Source organism: Echinops telfairi, unplaced genomic scaffold (assembly GCF_000313985.2).
Source record: "Echinops telfairi isolate 266 unplaced genomic scaffold, ASM31398v2 ScPeMD7_7412;HRSCAF=8450, whole genome shotgun sequence".
NCBI classification, from domain to species: domain Eukaryota; kingdom Metazoa; phylum Chordata; class Mammalia; order Afrosoricida; family Tenrecidae; genus Echinops; species Echinops telfairi.
In genome coordinates, this window is record NW_022111312.1 from 407,011 (window position 1) to 412,417 (window position 5,407).

Genomic DNA, 5,407 nt, shown 5'->3' on the forward strand with positions numbered 1-5,407 from the left:
ATTCCCGAAAACGGAATTCAGCTCTGGTTTCCAAACCACAGAGGTGGACCCTAAGGAAGAGCCAGGCTTGCCCCAGAAAAGGCACTCCTGAACCAGAGTCCAAGAAGATTTCAATAAAACGCCCCTTCAGCAACCAGAAGAAAATCCTTCACACCAGTCTTCTAGTTGAAGACGTGGGAAGAACCAATTCTCTGGTAGGGCAGCCAGAGAAGGGCTTACTCACAGAACATGTCTTCCAGCATCTGTATTGGACCTCTGGTTTCAGAACCAGAGATTTCGGAGCACAGGGTGAGGCACCCGTGTACCAGTGAGTTACCTGGCAGGTAGCCTGGCCCTCCTGCCATGTGTCAACTAGGGACCAATGCAACCTGAGTGCTATCGCAAGGACACCTCATCATCGCTGACGCTCCCATCTTTTCTGGAAGAGCCAAATGTTTACTTCTGCCTGTTCTCCTCCTGAGACATATACCCTCAATTCCTTGGGGTGCCGCCCAGGACTGTGGTAGCCACATACCAGGTGTCCTGATAAACCAGCACCTAGGAGAATAAGTGCCCCGGTGGCACATGGGATCCAATTGCCAAGAGAACCCACCGTGGAAAGGAGGCTCCCAGATTCTCACACCCATTCCCAGGGGAAGTCCGCATCACAACTAACACAGTGGCACAGCAGGATGACAAGGTCATTGTTTCCCTCTGCCTGAGAATCTGAAGGAGCGATGGAAGGATCTGGCTCAAGGGTACACAGCAACCCTCATGCAATGGGGGCCCAAGGTGACCCAGGGTATGTGTAGGTGCCAGATGGGACACCATGTCGCCTAGAAGCCTGGAAACACAACTGTGGCAGAAGCAGGCACAATTACTCCCTAGGCGGTTTCCTTTGACCCTTTTAGATGAACTTGAACATGTGGATTTTTCAGGAGATGACTATTTGGGGAGGTGGAGAGTGTGATAGGTTTGTTGGTGCCGACATGACACCCGTAAGCAGCTATGGGTGGAGTTCAGCCTGTCAAGCAGGCTTGGTGACCTCCTGTGGAGGTGCCACTGAAAGGATCCTAGGGAGGCCAGCCCCTCCCTCTCTCCCGCTATGCGTTGGGCCTGCTCTACTGCACCGCCTCATCACGTGTGCTGTGCTACCTGTGGGCCTTGCAGTGTTCTGCTCCCTGGTGTGGTCCACTTCGCTGGGCCATGCTGTTCTCCGGCACCGCGCTGCCCCACCTTGCTGGGTTTGCTGCCTGTGGGCGATTCTGCTCTTCTTTCCACCGCTCCAGAAGCCGCATCTCTGGCCAGCCACTTTGTATTGCTACACCGTGCGGGTCCACCATGACCTGCTTCACTACACTGTGCTTCTGACCTCGGCTACACCTCATCACTTCATCTCCCTACTGTCGGGTTCCTTGGCCTTAGGCTAGGGGCCCATTGGGTTGGCAGGACCTTCAGTCTGTTAATTGCCCCACGAAAGTGAATTGGACTGAGCTCTCTGTCCTGCTGTGTGGACTAATTTGCTGTTGTATTTCTATTTTGCCATATGAACTTAGGTACATGTCATCATGTAAGTGTCCTGGTTTTGCTTCCCTAGGGAACCCTGCCTGACCCAGAGAGACATCAAAGACCCTAACTGATCTCCCTTCCCCTTGAGGTAGCATTCCTGGCTTTCTAGAAGAGACGAAGCGCAAACGCTTGGCGGTTCTGAGCCAGATGAAGGCAAAAGGAGAAAACGAAGGCATGCTCGCTGTGTTGATCATGGGATTTTTTTTAAGTACAGCGGTTGGCTGCTGTTCGGTTGTATGTGAATGATGTGTGCTGCCGCTTCGGGCTGTTTTATCCCTTTCTCTGTGTTGTGTGGGGACTGGGGAATAGAAACTCGTTCCCTATCAATCGTGGGCGGAATGATGCCACATTTTCTGTTCAACACCCTTGGGTAGTTACTTGAAGTTCTGCCCACATAAAGGGACGGTCTCTTCAATGATCCTCATACTCCATGTATTTCCTGTCATTTCCCTGGAGTTTGGGTCCTGGAAGAGACTTGGAGCAAAAGAAAGGGCATTGCTCCTGAAGGCGTTCAACGTTTTGCCAACGGTGAATTCTGCACTCGAAACACCTTCCATCTTGACGCTATAGTGGGCACAGTCAGGTTTTTTGGGCAGGCTCTTTTCAGTGTCCAGAGAAAATTCAGGCTTACTTTTACTTGGGAAGCACTTGACGGTTAGAGTCAATGCAGTTGCTACTTTGAGTTTAGCATTTATATTGTGGAAATACATTAGATTTGGATTAAAAAAATCCACTGTGCTATAACATTCACAATTACTTCGTTTTAATTATACCAAAACCTTACCTTGTTTTACCTTATATTTCAGTTGGGAAAGAGATGCTTAAGCTTTTCATTTCTGCCAGTCTTCATGAATATTTTGATTAAAAAATAATAATTTGATCCATTTTCAGTCTAAATCTGACGATGCCTGTTGATAATAATGAATAATGTAGGGTTTTGGTTGCTATAAAGGACTATGTCAGTTGTTTTAAGCAAGTCGTATAAAATATGACTTAACCGAATCACATCTTTCCCCAGTGTCATATTTATTTGTTCAGTGGGATAATAAATCAAGAAACATAGTCACAGAGCCTTATGGTCCTGTAGTTTAGGTAGAAGGAAGGAAGCCAGAAAAAAACATTAGGGTTAGCTAACTACTAAAATACATGTGTAACACTGTGTCAACAATGGTTCTCGTTAAGTAATCTTTATTTAACATTGACAATTATAACTACAAAATTTAATTGAAACAAGCGAAGCCATATTTTCATGTTAGTAATGGCTTCTATCTATGTCAGGTTTTGTTCCTATGAGTTAGTTAATTGTGCCAGGCTGGTCGATAATCACATGTGGTGCTGGTTGAAAGGCGGAGGGATAAATGGGTGGTGAGCCTCACCTTTCTAGTTCTTGGGTCTCTTGCTTTGTGATGGTCGCACCAGGATGCAGCTGCCTTAGCAGCTCCCTGCTTCAGCTTGCAAGATTGACTTCCTACAAGACATCCCCAAGGAGAAGCTGCATGGACCTATCCCGGTGCAGCCCTGGGTGCTGGAGCAGCCGTGTGGAGACCCCTGCTAGTGCTGAGATGCTTATCGTTTACTGACTCAGCTTTCCTCCTGCAGCTGGCATCATTGCCTCTGTTTTGTGAGGTGGAGGACTTTGTGGACTGGTGTTGGGTTAATGGGTTAATGTTGGACTTGTGGGCTTGGGCAGCATTGGGTTGGGATGTTTTCGTGATGCACACTTTCTTTACATAAAACTCTCTCTTATACGTGAGTCGCCGTGGATTTGTTTCTCCAAAGTACCTAGACTAATACACCCTATGCCAGTTTTTTGCAAAAAGGGAGAAAAATGACAGGTGGTACTCTGAATAAAATGGGATCACTATGACAAGAAAAGAAAATTAGACCTGAGGAGCCTATAATGCTCCTCCTTAGTATGTTTTAAACTGTAGCTGTGAGTTGATATGTAATGTTCCCAATCTCCCAAATCAAACAAATAATGGATAATAAAAGGCAATAAAAATGAAGGTGGTGGGGGAAAGTGGTATTCAACTTATGTCAGAACGTCTCCGGATTGTCAGTCCAACAGAAGTCGGGACCTGTGTCTCTTTATCATTTCCAAACCATAGGCCAGCTTGTCAGACTGTCCCTAATGTCCATGGCCGCTGTAGGTGTTTCAGGGGAGGTAAACTAGAAGAACTTTAGTCCATGTCTGCTGGGGGTCTGAGGGAATCTAAGTAAGGGAACAGTCACGACGACACTGCGCTTCATTCTGAGGTGGGAAATGGTAGCTCAGGCATGGAGGCATCTGGAAAATGCCCTGATTTCCGGGAGCATCCTTGGTCATGGTCCAGCTAGGCCCTGTCTGAGCATGCCCTCGCTTCCTGTCCTGAGTGGGGTGAGGACTCCTCTGAGAAGGTCGTCCTCCCAGTGTGAAGGACCATGTGCTCCCCGCCTTGCTGCCTGCACTGGGAGAAACCCTTGGCTGTAGCGCCTCACAGCGTTGTCTGAGAATTTGGTAAGCTGTCGCTTAAAGGTGACTTGTTCAGTAGCCAACTTCCAGGGCCTGGTGCCAGCACCCACTTTGTTCCTGGGAGGTGCATGGCCACCTGAGGTGAGGTGAGTCTAAGTGAGAGGGTCAGCGATTTGTCCGAGGTCACCCAGCTGGTGACACAGCCAGAAATAAGCACCCAGGGCCCCTCCCTCTCACAAGGAAGCCACAAAAAGCCCAGTGTCAAGAGGCCCTTCTGCGGAAGTACGACCCAGGGCCAATGTAGCTTTAACCTGCCTTCTTCCAAAGTACCACCGTCTCTTCTTTAGCTGTTTGTTGTTGTTGTTTTTAACTTCATGTGGTAAAACATTGCCATTAGGGAAATAAAGGATGTGAATTAAATATTTCTATTTAATTTTTTGTGTGCGTCTAAGTGACTTTAAAAAAAATCATTTTATTGGGGGCTCATACAACTCTTATCACAACCCATACATGCATCCATTGTGTCAAGCACATCTGTACAGTTACTGCCATCCTCATTCTCAAAACGTTTGCTTTCTATTTGAGCCCTTGGTGTCAGCTCATTTATTCCCCTCCCTCCCCGCTTCCCTCCTCATGAACCCTTGATAATTTATAAATTATTTTGTCATGTCTTCACTGTCTGACATCCCCCTTCACCCACTTTTCTGTTGTCTATTTAATTTTAAGAAAATATTTTAATCTGTTCATTTTTTTCCTGTTCATAATTTAAATGAAGAGATAATGTTTACATTTACGAATGGAAACCTGTTTCAGAGTCTAGTGTGGGCAAGGAGTCCTGCCCTTTCAAAGACCTATGGGCCTTCTTTTCTTAGGGAGCTGGCCCCCCAGCTACTATGCCCGCATTTTCAGAGGAGGAGCTAGTTGCTGTAGGACAGCCATCGCTCATGGTCCCAGGCCTCTTGCTGCCTGCGCAGCAGACCCAATCGTCCTTGCAAACTTCAAGAGTTTGCAGGAGATGGGCTTCCGTCACCTATCTATTCCCCTGGAACTGAACAGCTCCAAGGTCGGGTTGCTGGGTAGTAGAAGTGGGGGTGGGGTGAGGGATGGCAGGGCAGAGGGGAGGGAGGGGCATGTCTTTGATTCCTCTGCTCCAGCCTCCTCTGCTCCTCACACTCCACTCACTCCATGTTGCTACCTTTGTTCAGGCCGCTGATTGCTTACAAGGTTTGGTACAAATGCCGGCATGTGGCCGTTCCTTTATTTTGCCATACTTTCTGTAGAGTCCTGTGGCTTCACTTGCAGTGTAAGGATAATTGGAGACATTACGTTACCATTGATCTCAAATTCATATTCTCTAAAGGGCTTGGGAACTTTTGGGGCGGTTGTGAAAATTATACGTCTTGGAGA